The 19,476-nt window shown below is 40.8% G+C and overlaps 1 protein-coding gene and 1 long non-coding RNA gene across 2 annotated transcripts in view; one reads left to right on the top strand and one right to left on the bottom strand.

Annotated features, from left to right (window-relative positions):
- Positions 1–5,930, bottom strand: part of LOC138024447 (uncharacterized) — an 18,064-nt gene extending 12,134 nt beyond the window's left edge. Inside the window, exon 1 of the long non-coding RNA XR_011127001.1 lies at positions 5,568–5,930. This is a non-coding gene — a long non-coding RNA (uncharacterized lncRNA). The remainder of the gene's footprint in view (positions 1–5,567) is intronic.
- The window catches only part of LOC138024427 (uncharacterized), a 308,112-nt gene that overhangs the window by 234,838 nt on the left and 53,798 nt on the right, over positions 1–19,476 (top strand). The gene's annotated exons all lie outside the window — the stretch shown is intronic.

The raw sequence follows: 19,476 nt of genomic DNA, 5'->3' as shown, positions 1-19,476 counted from the left end.
AGATCGGTGCCAGGAACATCGAGTACGTTGGTCATGATGATAAACAGCCACGGCCCTACTTTGGTACATTGAGGAACCCCCGCCGGTGCCGCGCCCCATTCCGAAAAGCATTCGTGGCCGAGTTTAACACGCTGTTTGCACGAGGTGAGGAAGTCGGTAATCCATGAGATGACTGGGATGTTATATGTACCCAGTTTCCTGACCAAAATCCGGTGGTCGATGAGGTCAAAAGCTTTTTTAAAATCAAAAAGGATCACCCTCACAGACGCCCCGTTACCGTCAGTAGCACAGTACCAGGCATGAGTCATACTAACTAGGGCTTCGGTAGTACTTGAACCGGGAACAGCGCCAAACTGCCCGTGGGTCGACCTTAGCGCGTACACCCGGTTTAACATAGAGATCAACCACAAAGTCCTCAGTCAACTTGGAAAGGACAGGTGTAAGTGAAATTGGTCTCAAGTGCTTGTTAACGTCATAAACAGGGGTCTGCTTAGGAATGGGGGCAACGTTGGCGTGCTTCCAAGACTGGAGCAAACGAGCCTCCAAGTATGAGCGATTAAAAATATCAGTGACCACTGGGGCCAGTAAGTCCGCGTTCTCTTTCAAAAGCCAGGCGGGTAGGCTGTAAGGTCCAGAAGCTTTGACAGGATTAAGGCCTTTGAACAGCTTGGATTGGCATCCAACATTCTCCTTCAGATCTTTTGCAGTCCAGGAACAGTTCAAAGGTTTTAATTCATTGCAACCCGTAACACAATACATAATCTCGAATCCTCCTGATTCCTTTAACCGTGAAAAGCCTTTGATCTCACCGTCATCGCCTTTGTCGCCACACGTTATATTCTCCAACACATCATGCTCATCATCTTCTAAGTCTAGCTTGATTTTCTTCATGCCGAGTCCAGCATGGAGCAGGACTTGTTTGTCTGTAGACGAGGGAATTCGGCTCTGATATCAATCGGCTGCACAGAAGAAGTTACTGTCCAAGCCCGTTTCGTAACGGTCTTTCTCTTACCACCCCTTCAACTACTTCCGCTACGTCCACTAAAAAGAGCCATGCGTTCGCTTAGAGCATTTGCAGCCACAGACGGCTGATCTTTTTCAGCGTTGGCACAAAGGCCACGAACACGAAGACGATCCCCAAACGTAGACACACCAAGACAAGGAAGCTCCTCATCAGATAAAGCTGAAACATTTTCAGGCTCGATACGTTGGGCTGCAAATTTCGGAAAAAGAGACTCCAAATTAAGTTGCCTTAGGATATTCTCCATCTCGTGTTCCTGGTTATGGGTTATGTAACACCACCTCTCTATATATGACACACAGGATGATTCACTGGTGAAACCACATCACCTAACCATAAAACTACATCGCGTAATCATGAAACCACATCACATAGTAGCGAATGATCACATAAGAAAGTTATGGCTTTCCATAGGTTTGCATGGCTTCTTTTGCTTCGGATATGGCTTCCTTAACTTGTTCGTTGTGTTGAAACTGTTGCTCGTGTCCCTTTTTCTCGAATGACCGAGGCGCGGTAAATTTCATACGCTTAATTTGGCTCATTTGTGCCTCGTGAACGGACCCAGAAACTCGCGGCTCTCGAACTCTCGTTTTATGGAGTCCAGCTTGCTGTCCATTACACTTATATTATATAAGAGTTTCTCCATCAACGATGATTGCTGTCTCGCGATTTCTTCCTATACTTTCAAATCCATAACCGAATGGTAAGGCACTTGTAGTGTTGAAACTAATTAGAAAGCAGAGTATTTCGCAGCGAGGGAAATAAATGAAAGTAAGGTGTTATGGTATTCGCAAAACGTCGATGAATAATAATTTCCGCACTCGCAGTCAGCATAGAATGACCCGCATCGCAAAACCCTGCCGTTAAACAAGGACTGACGTGATCACCACCATAACAACCTTTAGCGAACTACTTCATCAATGAACAACACACAAACACCATAGCAACTCCTATCATTTAAGGCAAACCGTGAAAACAATAGTTTGCTGCTATTCTTTGAATCGCAGCAAACAATAATTTTAATTTTGTGAGTCGTCATCAGTTTTCTCTCTACTCAGGGGCACCCAACGTCAATTTTCGGAAAATATCTGTTCGGAAGACGATTTGAGATCTAGAATTTTCGGAGCATTTGTTGTAAAATTTCTTGCTTGCCTGCCTGTCCTAGGACTTTCGAACATCTAAAATTTGGTATAATTGCCCATTTTTAATGGATTTTTACCCTAAAAGGTCGCCTAGAATTTTCGGGAGCCTTTTTTCTGGCTCAAATTTTCGAAAAGGTAAGTTTTGATCCCTATAATTTTCGGATTTCTAGACTTTCAGCTAGGAAATCCGAACAGATGAAAAATTTTTGGGGATAAAAATATGCCTATATCTACCGTCTAAATACTAAAATACGTTTAACAATGCTATGTTTAGTGGTTTTGAACCATATTCTCCTTGGGTGCCCCTGTCTACTGCCATACTCATGTGTTGTGCATGTTGTCTTCAAGACGGCCAATTTGACGTACCATTTTGTGATGGATGCCATTTTTCGGCAAACTGTGCGCGAAGAAATGAGACGTTCAGCTTCCATTGTGTCAGAAAGAGTGGCTTCTTCAGAAGTGGAATCGTCAGACTCGGCTACGACAGTGAATGACCTGAAGGACCTTCTCGTGCCGACTGTGGATACTGGATAGCCTGTCTGTCTGTCTCTGACTGTTGCTGTTGCTTTGGTGTTTGCTTCTGGTGGTCAGGTTCCTGGTGATCGTTACGGCTACGGAGTGACTGGACATCTGCCTTCAGATCTGCGATCACCTTTTTCGCCCGAAGAAGTCTTCTCTCAGTGCATGTTCTTGGAGTATCGAGTCCGAAATCAAGAGAAAGTTGAAGGCCATGAGCGCGACGCTGGAAATGTTACCCTGGAGATCCCTTCGACAACTTACACTGACATTGCTGAGTTCTGCCCACCAAACTAAGTTTTCTTAGTTTGAAAACAAACGGCCCCTTTAGGAGCCACCAAATAAAAGAAAGTCTTGAACGAACATTAGGGCCGTTTATACGAGAGAAAATAAGCCGCGGTTTACTCTGGCCGCGGCTTACACAAGACGCGAACACCTCGTATAAATGGTACAAAATCTACGTTCACGGTTTTCTCAAGCCGTGGCTTATCCCGGCCTTGGAGTTTATACTCGTATAAATAGTGCCTTTCGCGTATTATGTACGCCGCGGCCAGAGTAAGCCGCGGCTTATTTTCTCTCGTATAAACGGCCCTAATGTTCGTTCAAGACTTTCTTTTATTTAGTGGCTCCTAAAGGGGCCGATTTGTACGTAAAGTTATCGTTTCTGGGTCATGTTTCTAATACTACGTGTTTCTTCTTTGGCAAACTGTCGGTTAACTGTCGGTTAGCTGTCGGTTAGCTGTCGGTAGCCTGTTGCTAACCTGTCGGTAATCTGTAGGCCGACAGTCGACCGACAGTTGGCCGACAGATTTTATCACAATTACCGGACCAACAATTTCATCGCGAACAGTGAATCGCCTATATATCGGGGCTACCGAATCGTGCCAGAAATCACGGTAGCAACAGCGCAAATAAAAAACGCAATTGTCAGGTGAGGTGGTGTCATTATGAGGAAAGGAAGAAAGAATTTATTACTGTTCGACGAAAGAACGGTGGTGGAAATCGCTTCATTCTATATACTGATGAAGAACCACTTAAGTTGGAAACCCTAACCGAGAAGGCGCATGCATTGTTCTTCTCTTGATAGCGAGAATAATTTTGCTGGTCGTATGCGAGAAATGAACTTGTGCATCTGTAACGCAAGGGGAGTGGCAATTTTCGATTTTGCCGATAAAGGAACTGTGAATTACCTGAAGAATCAAAGTGCCACTGTAGTTTCTCGTGGATATGTTTAAAATTTAAAATTGGCAGGCTGAAGTTTTCTTTATGCATTAGTCAGTGTGATATAACAGCTGTATAATTGTGTAACAGCACGGAGGGCTCTCATATGCAACTCGATACCCAAAATAATGCAGAGAATGTAAGGTGATCATGATCCCCTTTGCTGCAATTCAACACTGTAAAGTAAGTCTACCATTTCTCCAATACGCATAAGATTACTCTTTAACACATTCTCTATAAAGAGCTGTACCATGTGTTCAAAGGTCCTAGTACAGATGACAGGGTAATTTTGAATAAGGTCGATTTTTGTTGCCAGGTCATATTGTTGATGTCATCAGGTTAGGCAAGTAGAGCAGATCCATTCAGTATTTATTAACACTTTTTGCATTCCTCCAACAAACTTTTCGAATATTTATCACTATATTTGATACTGTTACACTTAGGGCGCTTTCCATTTGACAGAACTGACCGGCCAAACCACGCATTTGGAAGGCCAACTTTACACCGCCCAGGGCCGTAGCCAGTATGAGGCAAACCGAGGCACTTGCCTTAGTCATTTTTTTGTGATTCTTTAAAATAAAGGATGATTTCCAGTGTTGTCTTTAAAATGTACTTATCATTAACACCTAGAATACCTACGTAGAGAATTTAACCATGGACATTGCCTCAGTCATACTTTTTTTCTGGCTACAGCCCTGCCGCCTTCAAATCAACACTCTTCGAGGATGATACACAATCCTCCGGAAGAATGCGAGGGGTTATCATGCAAGTGTAATATAGAAGGGTAGAAATCCGCGACGGGGGACTAAATCCGTTAGGGGATTCAGTAACCCAGGGTCCAAATTCGCTAGGAGGGTGGCGCCGGTCCGTCGTTTCACTTTCTTTTGCGAAATCTACATCTATCGCCGAATAGACGTCATGTAGACCTACATCTATCGTGAGCTTTATGATCATATTTAGGCAGTGTATCAATTATAAATCCGGATTTTTTTAAACTCTTCTTCTCTAGGGTACTTTGCAAATATGGCCGCACAAAGTCAGTCATCACAACAAAATGTTTTTTTTCTCAAAAAGTGTTTTCAGTTAGGGGGAAAGAAATACATCATTTTAAAGCTACGAAAATAAGCTTTCCAAAAACATATAACTTCTTTACATAGAACTACAACATTTTATAAAGAGAAAGTTGAAAGAAAAAATAACATTAAAATCAGTTACTTCACAAAATTTGGTCATTTCAACGTCAATTACGAATTTTTTAATGACTGCCAACAATGTTCCTCATTTGATCAGCTTTCTTGGACCAAAATTCGACCGAAAACTGATGAGGCACGAATATTTTTGGATTTTTAGGAATAATCGGATTAGCGATCAATGCGTAATGTGATAATGCGATAAAAGTGTCAAATTTGCGACCCGTTGCGAACGGCAACGGAAACGGTCGCATTACGAATAATTAACCTCTGTTTGCCAAAAACCACCCAAATAACCGATTTTTCGACGGAAAATTCATCCCAGAGGATAAAACTATTCACTTGACATGTAATAAAGGTAAATATGTTCGAGCGAAAGCGAAAACAAGCGAATATTTTGAGGGAAAGCACAATTCTGTGAGATCAAAGGAAATGCGCTCAAGACACGCAATTGTATCGCTAAGAAAATAATTTTACCTTTTCAGCGATTTTGACGCTTGAAATTCCATCCAATGAACCACAAAACCTTTTCTTTATCCTTTTCGAAGCCTGTAGTGTAATTTTTTGCCTGAAAAACTTTAGTAAAACCGCTCCGTGATCGGTTGAAAATTTCCCCTTCGCATGGCTACCGGATGGCCACAAATCCCCTGAAGTAGAATGCCCGTTGTGCAAGCGTAATAAAAGCTACAAAGCCGAGATTTTCAGAGAAACTGGGGCCATATCTCTCCAGTAAACACGCCAAATTTCAGAGCGATCGGTGAAAATTGCGGCATTTAACGAATCCTACCAAACCCGGTTCCTGGGGGAACCCGTTTGAGGCCCGCTTAGAGAAGAAGAGTTTAATCCTGACATAACAAGATCGAGCCCAGTTTCTTAACTTGAAATCAATTCTCAAGATGGCTGCCGAAGGCTTCATGGGGCATGCTCTGTTACCTCTGTTTCCTTGAGGAGTCCTGAGCACTAGAGAGAATCCGGATACGTTTCGGATACGTGTGGACGGGCAAATTCGATTTGAATACGCTACGTGCGGATGGAAATATTTTTGAATCTGGGAACAAAAACTTACGTACGGATTCAAAAATATCCGGATACGTGTGGACGGAGCCTTAGTTGGAAGAGAAAACCGTTTGGAAATTATTGGTGTGTTTTAACCTCCATTTTAAAAATATTTTCAACACATGAATTCAAACCAAGATGTTAATTCATTAGCCGGCCAAGCTCCACGAACGAATTTCCACTCAAAACGCGGTCACAGCGAGTCGACTCGCGTTGACTTTGAAGTTTCCTAAGATATTTCCCTGGTAGCACCGTTAACTCAAAAGAGAATCTCGCTGGCATAGAAACGCACTATGCAGTCAAAACATTAGTCAGTTTTGGACCCAGTCTGCAGTTTGCATTTTGTACCTAGTTTGCATTTTAAACCCAATCCTGCAGTCTGTAGTCTGCATTTTATACTGACCGGTAGGTTATCTTATTTCAAAGATCAAAGAAATAACGACGTCTCCTCCTCTAACACCAGGTAAATGCTCAAACCATTTTTCATGACACCTTTGATTACAACACGTAATCTTTAAACGTAGTACTACTTAACGTCTGGCATTTTTTCACTGTTTTGGATCAGTCGCTCTCTATAATGCACATCCCAATTTCTTTTTGTTTAAGTTGTAGCGGCATCGCTTGAATTACGACGCATATGACAATAAACGCCATTCGCATACAAATAAGTGGCTGGGTATATCCTGCAGTTTAGATTTTCCCCTTTTCTACAAAGGTGAAATGGTGTGACATGAATGGACCTTGAATGATTGCTTCGAACATTTCACCTTAGTGCGCATATTTCCTCTTCGGTTTAGCAGCGATATGTCAGTTCCTGCTCAGGAACAGCTTCGGAAACACGATAACTTTATGATGTTGTCCTTAACGCATTTAGCTCAATGTAAGATATTTATGACTTTCGATTTGCTGGCTGACTATCTCCAATTCTTCCAGCTATTAAAAACCAGTGATTTTCATTGTTTGGTTCTTCACTGGTCAACTTCTAACTTTATTACTGAGGCGGTTTCTCGAAGCTTCTGTCCTTCGACTTCTTGGGGCCTTACCCAACGTAAAAGCAAAAAGCAAGGTGACACACGCTTTCACTGGCGACAAATGTCTGATTGGTCGACTCCTTGCCATGTGACTTCAATAGGGCTGCCATCGGGTATATTAAAATCAGATCTCCCTCGATAAAAAATTCTCTTTTTCAGGCCAGTAAAACCGACGAATGTTTTGACTGCATAGTTCATTTCTATGCCAGCGAGATTCTCCTTTGAGTCAACGGTGCTACCAGGGAAATATCTTAGGAAATTTCAAGGTCAACGTGAGTCTCGGTTGCTGTGACAGTGTTTTGAGTGGAAATTCGTTTTTGGAGCTTGGCCGGTTAATGGATTAACATCTTGGTTTGAATTCATGTGTTGAAATAGTTTTAAAATGGGGCAAAAATGACACCAATAAATTTCCAAACGGTTTTCTCCTCCGACTAAATAGTTACATACTGTTTTCGCGTGGGTCCGCATTCAACAGAAAATGCGAAGATTTCTGCTGTGTTTTCAAAATTAAGTTGTTCAAATTGCCATTCAAGAGATCCATAGAGGCAAATATATTAAGACTGACGAAAAAAAGCAATGCAAGAGGTCTCTGAAAGTTTAGAAATGTATTTCAGTTGTTCAAAAATAGTTCTAAAGTGAATTTAGCAGCAATATTAAGCCATATCATACTTAACATGTCATTTCACCTCATATTGGGTACACTAGAAGGAAACCTTTTAGTTGCAATTACATTTTGCCATAGTTGTTCCAAGCAAAATGAAAATTGTTTGCTTTTCTCCAATGTATAGCCAAAGCAACAATATTGAAAGTTGAAAATTTTATTCGGGAATCCCGCTTCCAATTCAAGAAGGGAGGGTTTTACTGAATTAAAATACTACTACAGCTATAAATGACGCTTTGATCACGTTGTAGTGGGTTCATTCCCGACCTATTCTAAAGTTTTATAATCCACATCAAATTGAACGTATTTTCCTTTAATCGAGAAAAATCCGTGGAAAGGACGCCTTGCCTGAGAGTCTTTCTTCACTTAAAAAATGGTCTGAATTGTCAGGAAACGGTGGAACCGTTGATTCTCTTGGATTTTCCCGACATATATAAAATATATCGTCAGAATCCTTTGTAATTTTGTTACTGAACACGGAGAGCGATTTTTCTCATCGCTATTTTAAGGGCTGGCGTCAAGGTACATTCATTCCGTATTTATTAACACTTTTTGTGCCAGTTATACATTCCTCCAACAAACCTTGCGAATATTTATCACCATATTTGATACTGTTACACTTACGGTGCTTTGCATTTGACAGAACTGACCGGCCACACCAGGCATTTGGAAGGACTAACTTTAGACCGCCTTCAAATTAACACTCTTTGAGGATTATACACAATCCTCCGGAAGAATGCGAGGGGTTATCATGCAAGTGTAATATGGAAGGGTCCAAATCCGCGAAGGGGGACTAAATCCGTTAGGGGATCTAGTCACCCGGGATCCAAATTCGCTAGGAGGGTGCGGCCGGTCCGTCTTTTCACATTCTCTTGCGAAATCTACATCTATCGCCGAATAGACGTCATGTAGACCTACATCTATCCAGAGCTTTATGACCATGAGCATCCGGATACGTTTCGGATTCGTGTGGACGGGCAAATTCGATTTGAATACGCTACGTGTGGATGGAATTGTTTTTGAATCTGGGAATAAAAAGTTACGGATTCAAAAATATCCAGATACGTGTGAACGGGGCCTTAGTTGGAAGAGAAAACCGTTTGGAAATTTATTGATGTGCTTTTTGCTCCATTTTAAAAATATTTTCAACACATGAATTCAAACCAAGATGTTAATCCATTAGCCGGCCAAGCTCCACGAACGAATTTCCACTCAAAACACTGTCACAGCAACCGAGTCGACTCGCGTTGACTTTGAAGTTTCCTAAGATATTTCCCTGGTAGCACCGTTAACTCAAAAGAGAATCTCGCAGGCATAGAAACGCACTATGCAGTCAAAACATTAGTCAGTTTTGGACCCAGTCTGCAGTTTGCATTTTGTACCTAAAATAGCTTGCATTTTAAACCCAATCTGCAATCTGGAACCTGCAGTCTATAGTCTGTATTTTATACTGACCGGTAGGTTATCTTATTTCAAAGATCAAAGAAATAACGACGTCTCCTCCTCTAACACCAGGTAAATGCTCAAACCATTTTTCATGACACCTTTGATTACAACACGTAATCTTTAAACGTAGTACTACTTAACGTCTGGCATTTTTTCACTGTTTTGGATCAGTCGCTCTCTATAATGCACATCCCAATTTCTTTTTGTTTAAGTTGTAGCGGCATCGCTTGAATTCGCATACAAATAAGTGGCTGGGTATATCCTGCAGTTTAGATTTTCCCCTTTTCTACAAAGGTGAAATGGTGTGACATAAATGGACCTTGAATGATTGCTTCGAACATTTCACCTTAGTGCGCATATTTCCTCTTCGGTTTAGCCAGCGATATGTCAGTTCCTGCTCAGCAACAGCTTCGGAAACACGATCACTTTATGATGCTGTCCTTAACGCATTTAGCTCAATGTAAGATATTTATGACTTTCGATTTGCTGGCTGACTATCTCCAATTCTTCCATCTATTAAAAACCAGTGATTTTCATTGTTTGGTTCTTCACTGGTCAACTTCTAACTTCAATTACTGAGGCGGTTTCTCGAAGCTTCTGTCCTTCGACTTCTTGGGGCCTTGCCCAACGTAAAAGCAAAAAGCAAGGTGACAAACGCTTTCACTGGCGACAAATGTCTGATTGGTCGACGCCTTGCCATGTGACTTCAATAGGGCTGCCATCGGGTATATTAAAATCAGATCTCCCTCGATAAAAAATTCTCTTTTTCAGGCCAGTAAAACCGACAAATGTTTTGACTGCATAGTTCATTTCTATGCCAGCGAGATTCTCCTTTGAGTCAACGGTGCTACCAGGGAAATATCTTAGGAAATTTCAAGGTCAACGTGAGTCTCAGTTGCTGTGACAGTGTTTTGAGTGGAAATTCGTTTTTGGAGCTTGGCCGGCTAATGGATTAACATCTTGATTTGAATTCATGTGTTGAAATATTTTAAAAATGGGGCAAAAATGACACGAATAAATTTCCAAACGGTTTTCTCCTCCGACTAAATAGTTACATACTGTTTTCGCGTGGGTCCGCATTCAACAGAAAATGCGAAGATTTCTGCTGTGTTTTCAAAATTAAGTTGTTCAAATTGCCATTCAAGAGATCCATAGAGGCAAATATATTAAGACTGACGAAAAAAAGCAATGCAAGAGGTCTCTGAAAGTTTAGAAATGCATTTCAGTTGGTCAAAAATAGTTCTAAACTGAATTTAGCAGCAATATTAACCCATATCATACTTAATATGTCATTTCACCTCATGTTGGGTACACTAGAAGGAAAACGTTTAGTTGCAATTACATTTTGCCATAGTCGTTCCAAGCAAAATGAAAATTGTTTTCTTTTCTCCAATGTATAGCCAAAGCAACAATATTCAAAGTTGAAAATTTTATTCGGGAATCCCGCTTCCAATTCAAGAAGGGAGGGTTTTACTGAATTAAAATACTACTACAGCTAATAAATGACGCTTTGATCACGTTGTAGTGGGTTCATTCCCGACCTATTCTAAAGTTTTATAATCCACATCAAATTGAACGTATTTTCCTTTAATCGAGAAAAACCCGTGGAAAGGACGCCTTGCCTGAGAGTCTTTCTTCACTTAAAAAATATTCTGAATTGTCAGGAACGGTGGAACCGTTGATTCTCTTGGATTTTTCCGACATATATAATATATATCGTCAGAATCCTTTGTAATTGTGTTACTGGAACACGGAGAGTGCTTTTTCGCATCGCTATTTTAAGGGCTGGCGGCAAGGTACATCTTACTATTTTGTACCGTTCCTTTAATTATCAACTTAACGCCCTCAGATGATGACATGATACCGTGTAAGTTAACGCCTCAAACGATTTGCGATGATAGATTAAAGGAATACAATGGGAATGAAATGTTGCAAGGAACTGGGCATCCAGCTGAGAAACCAGAGTTTACTCCGGCTTCTCAGCTGGACCCAGGCCCCAGCCGTTTTTTCGTTGCTAAGAGCGCGTGCGGCTCGTTACTTATTCCTTGATTCGTCCCAGCAATTTACGTGAAATTTACCAACAGATATTCTGTAAATTTCTTTAAAATATTTCCATGTTATTTACATGTTTTTTTCAAGTTAAACTCTTCCAAAGGATCCTGTAAATTCCAATTTCCAAATAAATTTACAGAATCAACAAGAGACTTAAGTATCATTTAAATTTTATTTACGAAACAAAAACATGTTAAATCATAAAATGTATTTTACAAAACATGTAAATTGTAATTTACAAGTTGTGAATTTAGATTTACATACGCCTGTACATTTTCAACGTTTCCAGTGATCCCCTTTGCTGAAATTCAACCCTGTAAAATAAGTCTACCATTTCTCCAATAGGCACAAGTTTCTTCTTTAACACATCCTCTATAAAGAGCTGTACCACGTGTTCAAAGTTCCTAGTACAGATGACAGGGTAATTTTGAATAAGGTCTGATTTTTGTTGCCAGGTCATATTGTTGATGTCATCAGGTTAGGCAAGTAGGAGATCCATCCAGTATATATCAACACGTTTTGTGCCAGTTATACATTCCTCCAACAAACCTTGCGAATATTTATCACTATATTTGATACTGTTACACTTAGGGCGCTTTGCATTTGACAGAACTGACTGGCCACACCAGGCACGTGGAAGGACTAACTTTACACCGCCTTCAAATCAACACTCTTTGAAGATGATATACAATCCTCGGAAGAATGCGAGGGGTTATCATGCAAGTGTTCCTTCAAATTGTTGCATTTTCTTTGCAAACTGATGGGTCTGGCCAGCCAGTTCTGACAAAAGGAAAGCGCCCTTAGAGACAGATGGTCTGAACTATAAGTGATCACAGCAAGTGCATATATATTCAGGGCCATGTGTTATCTTATCACAAAAAGACTGAATTACTTTTGGCATGGAATGTCTAATAGAGTCTTGACCTTGACAAATTTCAGCTTGGTTTAGCCTTGAGCTCTACATAGCTTTCCTTAAATGGTTCTGTGCTTTTCTGTTTAGTTCTCTGATATGTTCTGGATTGGAAACTTTACCCTTGTGAAATGTTTGCTTTTCATATTCCCTTGCTGCTTCAATATTTTCAGATCTTTTTTGGTGTTTTGCATTGTTTTTCTTTTCCCTGAACTCTTTATTTTGTCTCTTCCGTTTGATAGATTCTCTCATATAAGCTCTTTTTGCCACTGCTTTGTAGAAATTATTACTGACACTGAATAATTGTTGACATTGGTAACACTGCTGTTTTTATAACCTGAAATACTGTCATTATAATAATCTAACTGAACTGCTGCATCTAGATGTCCAATGTTAATAACAGTAGTTCCCTGTTGTCCGCTTATAGGACTGATAACAGTTACTGGTGCCCACCCCTCAGTGGATTCATTTATGTGTATTGCAACATTTAATACATCGGAAACTGCTTGCACAATATGTGCATCACACCATGTATGTTAATGTCACAACACACCCACAATTGCTCTGTAATGGGTCCAATAAATATTTGACGGTTGTTTCTGACATATTCGACGCCAGCAGCATGCACGTTCATGTGATAGGATGGATGATCATTGTATAACTGGTGGGCAACAGAAGAAAAGAAGCATGAACCATCTGAGGTACATTCTAGTGTCTTCAATCCTTTCTGAGCAAATTGAGCCTGCAACAGTGCTATAGAAGGATTTCTCAGTACTGCATGTGTACACGTTCCATGAGCAACAGGGCCTGGCCTGGGCCGGTAGGATGCGCAAGCGGATCCAAAACACATATGAACATACAAAGTAAAGAGGAGGCTCTTTATCTCACCACGAAAAAGCTGATTATCAGTGCCCAAAGCAATTCTTGGTTTCTTTCCAAGATCGCTGGAGAGTTGTTCCTTTTGGCGTCTCTTACGACTCGCAGCTTCCCTTGCCTTCTTAAGACGTTTTTCATCTTCGGAGCCGGATGCAAGTTCGTCTGACTCGTACTCGGCTACGACCTGCCAGCCGTCCTTGCTTTTATCAGCGATTTTTGTCAGCTTCTGCTGCTTTCGAATACGTTGCCTGCCTTCTTGGGAAAGCTTCTTGATTTGCGACAAATTTGGCTCGATGCTTTCACTCTCGGTTTCAATACTTTCCAAAATGGTATCTAGTTCAGCCTTAAGCTCAAATTGTTTCTGGTTCCCTTTGAACTTTAGCTGCACAACTTCTTCATCTAACTTACTTCTTTGTTCAATTTGCTTTCCTTTGTCTTCTAATTTTTTCTCAAGAAAATCTTTGAACATGGTAAAGACTTGATCAACGGCTGCTGAGTTGCCTCCACTGTCACCTGAAGACGTTTGGCCTACTTTAGCCGAAACGGACGAACCTTCGCTCTGTTTCTGGTCGTTGGGCATCACACGAATAAATGGGCTCAAAGCAGAAAGGTGAATAAACTGTATGGAACCGCAAGCGTGAATGGTACTCAAGAGAGGGTATAAATACTAATAACTGGCCAATCCAATCCATGTGTCTGTCGATTCCATTTCGACATGTATTAAAGTCTTCGCGTTGGAGAGTGAAAGGCGGTGCACAATTAATTGCACCAATGTGTACTTGTTCTGAATCTTTTGCTTCACCTTCGAAGAACGCCGTTTCTTTAATTCTTCAGTTTCTTGCTTCTAAATGCAGCGGAAGGTGCTCAGATTAAACACTTCCGAAGAAAGCCACAAACAGCAATGACAGCGCACAACCTTGTAGCGAACAGTTGCTGTAGCGAACAGGAAGTCACAGCTGTGTTGTGATTATCCATCCTGATTGGCTAATTAGATCAAACTTCCGGTACGCAGGAGTGAGAAATTTGCCTAAAGATCCCCACCAAAACTCGTGGATTTTTCCACGAGTAAAAATGGTCTTTACCCTTCCTCTACCTATTTTTTCCTTCGCACACAGCCCCGACATCTTTCAGGACATGAATTCGAAAGCAGTGAGGCTACCATCAAGCTTGTCAACATCTGAAGAATGGTCTTCCATAGCATTCTCGACAGTTGTAGGACCTACCTCCACAGTTTAATAGTGAGAGGAAAGTGTGCAAAGTGTGTGGTTGTTCCTTTAAGAATGGTGAAACATGTCTTCGATGTGAGCAAAACCACGAATACCAGCAGAGTCTATTGAATGATTGTGCTAAAACAGCTACAGCCGAAGAATTGGATTTGGAAGAAGAAGAAACGGAAGGTGAGAACTTAGCCTCTCTAGTATCTCTTGATGATATGAGAGAGCTGCGTGTGGCCCATTTTCAAGCTGCCATTGTTAGTGAAACTGTGCAAGACAGTGTTGCTACATCGGGTGTGTTATGTGAAGAGGGAAATTCTTCGACAAGCAACACAGTGGTAAGTGGGTTAGAACTATCCGCTCAAGAAACTGTTACTCGATCTAGTGTTTTGCATGAAGAGGCAAACTCCTGTCCAGGACCAGGGCGCCCTGTTCCAGAGTTAGAAGACCGTGGTGTAATATCAATAACAGTGCACCGTTCACTAATTTGCAGTTATATGATTGAGCATTTTAAAGACACGAGAATCATGAATTCGTCATCATTATTCACAGTCATCAATGACAGACGAGACAAAGAAGAAGGGGTTGGTGTAGAGAGAGAGAGGTGTATTCTTTGTTTTGGAAACAATTTGCCAACTCAATGACGATTGGAGAACGAGGAAGAGTTCCTTTCATAAGACATGATCACTTTATCAAGGAATGGGAAGCAGCTGCCAGAATACTTGTCAAAGGACACCAGTCAGTGTCATATTTCCATTTGTTCTTATGCACTTATCAATTGAAACCCCGCCTCCCCCCCCCCCCCCCCCCCCCACCACCCCGGGCCTATGTGGGACAATGTGGGGGTTTTTTATGGTATTTGAAGGCATGGTTAGCCCGTGGGGGTGGGGGATTTCTCAGGATTTAATTAATTAGCATACTCATGGAAGTCGGGGAGCAAGGTGGGGATTTGACTTGTGTCTAGTTTCCCCACGGTAATTTCTTCACGTGATCACTGGTATTGCTCGGCTGTACATGCTTGGAAGTTATCTGGCTTTGAAAGGTAAGTTTCCTACTTGTTTTTGAAATGATTGTGTGGGACAACCCCAGCTGCAAGTTTGAGTGGTTTCAATTTCAATGTATTGCCCTTCAAGAAGAAGAGGACTTGGTTGGGGAGTGGTTCTGCCCATCCTGTACTTTGGCTCCCTGGTGCATACCGGTATCCTCGATATACCACATCCATATCTTGGTCTGTTATCATATTTGTCTTTTTGCTCTAGTAAATTTGTCAATAAAGAAGTTGAAAATTCCAATGAAATGTTAATAAAGTCAGTCAGGGAATTAAAAAGGTTTCCCCACCTGGGTGGGGGTTTTACCAGTCAAGAAGCCCCAGTAGGGTGGGAGTTTGCTAAGATTTGTAATGATGAAAAGTCAAATCCCCACCTTGGCCCGGGATGGGGGAGGGGAGAGGGTTGGGGTTTCAATTGATAAGTGCATTATCAAAAGCATTCATCTGCTACTTCTTGTTTGATGCTGAAGTTCCTAAAAGTGTCTTTTTGGAATCCTTCATGAAGTATATGTCACTTGTGGAAGAAGACCTAGTAAAAGAGTCTCTAGAGAAAGATTGCCTCCCAGATGATAATGACAAGCTGCTTCAGTTTTTGGAGAGATTCAGTTGTATATCAGCAGTCAGTTCAGAGAATGAGGAAATTACTGATAGAAATTGCTAATCAAGAACTGATTCAGAAGCCTCGTGTTATGATTTCCACCTGACAGCCTAGTGTTCAAGAGCTGAAGCAGTATCCACAGTTTCAGAGCACCTCTGGTATTCAAGGCCTCTATGATACATTAAAATCAACAACGAAGAAAGTGCTTGAAATATTAGCACCACAGCCAAACGAAGAGGCAGAGCAAGATTCCTTCAACTTTCTGCAGCGTTACGTCAGAGGCTTAGACAATACCAAGCTAATCCAGTTCTTGAGATTAACAACTGCATTAGATATCTTGACGACCAGCAAATTAGAAGCGGCCTTCACCAAACTCGAGGGTGTGGGCTGTAGGCCCATTGGACACACATGTGGACCTGTCTTAGAGCTCCCTTCCACTTATGTCAATTTTGTTGAAGTGACGGAGCAGTTTAATAACATTTTGGACAAAGATACCTGGGAAATGGACATAATGTGATTGCTTTTCTGTGATAAACATTGCCGTGCCTTAAAGGTCTTTGTTTTGAAAATTTTCAGACAAGCTTGATTTTTTATTTATTTATTTATTTTTTCTTTCTTTTTTTTTTTTTTTCATATTTTGCTATTTTGAATAACACAAAAATAATGAAACTGACAGGAAATGTTTCAAACAGAAACGGAAGTCATACCTTGCATGTGTGTAATTCCATACCTAACAGTTGATCACACTCTATTGTGGGTGGAGGGTAGCTGCATCGGCTGCATCATTACTTTGCAGCTGGTAGTCAACAGAGACTGTTGAAGGAGAAAGCCACAAAGCATGGTTCTTTTAACATTTGTCTTAACCCATTGAATCTGAGTTTGTTGCAGGGCCGTAGCCAGTATGAGGCAAACCGAGGCGCTTGCCTCAGTCATTTTTTCGTGATTCTTTAAAATAAAGCTTTATTCCAGTGTTGTTTTTAAAATGTTTATGACGACACTAAGTTTTCGTCCAATAGCTGAAGCCTCCATTATTACCAACAGAATGCTTTATTGGATATGAACATAACTTTAGATATATCTTAGCGCGCAAACAGTCTGCTCGCAAACTCTGAGAGAGCCATACCAAAGGTAAGTCTCATTTTGGTATACTTCACCAAAATAACATGATACGCGCGATGCGAAGTTTAGAATGTATTTGTGTTCTGTGCGTTTCGGAATACACCCATTCCTACGAGGTCGTCTGTAGTCTCCTGAGCTTCTGTGTCAGGACTATAAAGTATTCGTTTAGTAAGAATTTATTCTGTAGGCGTGTTACCAGCACTGGCACAGTTTCCTTTGCATGCTGATGTTCGGGCATACCTTACGACGAACCTAACTTGATTAGGCTAATTATGATAGCGTTGGTCCTGAAGTACAAGAAGCGAGTAAAACGACATTTTCAGAGACTCTTCTAATCTTTCTTCGGTTATTAAGGCTAGGCTGTTAATGATTTGACTTTAACGCAAATTGTCACAAATAATCCTTTTATCGAGAGAACAGACTATTGCTTCTCTCATTTACAATAAAAGAAGAGTCGAAATTTTTAACATAGCGCGCGCCCTGTAGATTTATATACTAAAACTCGATAGGAACAGAGAAAATCTTTTCTATTTCGTTACTATACACGGCACGGATTTCAAATGACATGACGTGTACAGTTTCATTTTAGCTGCAAAGTAACTGCACTGTGCACAGCAGTGTGAATATCATTCTGAACAATCCAAACCCTACTTGCTGCCTAGGAATTTAGGAAATGTATTACTGGCTAAGATGTTTACTAAAAGTTGAGTATTGTGACTTCGTTTGTCTACAGTTTCATTGACTATTTTGACTTTGTTGGCCTACATTTTCCGCATTTATTCCAAGAAGCGAAGTTTTCAGTTGACAAGTTTAGAAACCAGATGAAGCGTATTCGTTCAACTGTTGCTCAGTGGCGTGTTTTTAACCAGGCAATATGGAATCCTTTGTTTTCCTTCGATATGCATTGTGAGAACTTTGTAGACAATCACGAGAGACTTGGAAATATTAATTGAAGCATAAAGTTACAGGGGGGTAGGGGGGGGGGGGGAATGAAATGTTGGCAGATCATATCGACTCGATCCAACTGTGAACGTCAGTTGACCCGTCATATTCGCAAGAGACTTCGAAATGATTTGTCATAAGTAAAGAGGAAATCATATTTTATTCTGCAAGATTTCAAAGTGAAAACTCCAGAGACCAAATAACTAGCTTCCAAATTGCCGCCAAGTTCTTCCTAATAATATTGTTATGTTTATCACAACCGCAGAAGAGATAGAGAGCACTCAAGGAATCGGCTCTCTGTTTGAAGTCTAAAACCATCTCAGTGAGTTTTTAACCCTCAAAAGATGTCTTTGGAAATCACTGAACCTAACCTACCACCCACCGATAGCCACTCCTGAGAAAAAATAATTACCTTCCAAATTGTCGCTAAGTTCTTTCCAATACTTGTGTTTATGACGACACTACGTTTTCGTCCAATAGCTGAAGCCTCCATTATTACCAACAGAATGCTTTATTTGATATGCACATAACTGTAGATATATTAGCGCGCAAACAGTCTGCTCGCAAACTCTGAGAGAACCATATCAAAGGTAAGTCTCATTTTGGTATCTACTCAAGTGTGGTTGTGTATTCCATCTGGTCCTTTCACCAAAATAACATGATAAGCGTGATGCGAAGTTTAGAATGTATTTGTGTTCTGTGCGTTTCGGAATACACCCATTCCTAGGAGATCGTCTGTAGTCTCCTGAGCTTCTGTGTCAGGACTATAAAGTATTCGTTTAGTAAGAATTTATTCTGTAGGCGTGTTACCAGCACTGGTACAGTTTCCTTTGCATGCTAATGTTCGGACATACCTTACGACGATTCTAACTGATTAGGCTAATTATGATAGCGTTGGTCCTGAAGTACAAGAAGCGAGTAAAACGACATTTTCAGAGACTCTTCTAATCTTTCTTCGGTTATTAAGGCTAGGCTATTAATGATTTGACTTAAACGCGAATTGTCACAAATAATCCTTTTATCGAGGGAACAGGCTATTGCTTCTCTTATTTACAATAAAAGAAGGGTTGAAATTTTTAAGATAGCGCGCGCCCTGTGGATTTATATACTAAAACTCGATAGGAACAGAGAAAATCTTTTCTATTTCGTTACTATGCACGGCGCGGATGTCAAATGACATGACGTGTACAGTTTCATTATAGCTGCAAAGTGATTGCACTGCGCGCGGCAGTGTGAACATCATTCTGAACAATCCAAACCCTAGTTCGGGTCTTTGAATTTTACCACCAATCTAAGATGTTTACTAAAACGTGAATATTACGACTATTTTGACTTTGTTTGGGTTCATTTTCGCTGTTAATTCGACGAGGCGAAGTTTGCAGTTGACAAATTCAAAAACCAGATGATGCGTTTTTGTTAAACTGTCGCTTAAC

The sequence above is a fragment of the Montipora capricornis genome, chromosome 11 (genome assembly GCF_036669925.1).
Source record: "Montipora capricornis isolate CH-2021 chromosome 11, ASM3666992v2, whole genome shotgun sequence".
NCBI classification, from domain to species: Eukaryota; Metazoa; Cnidaria; class Anthozoa; order Scleractinia; family Acroporidae; genus Montipora; species Montipora capricornis.
The sequence above is the reverse complement of the archived record's forward strand: the minus strand, read 5'-3'. Positions and strand labels throughout refer to the sequence as shown.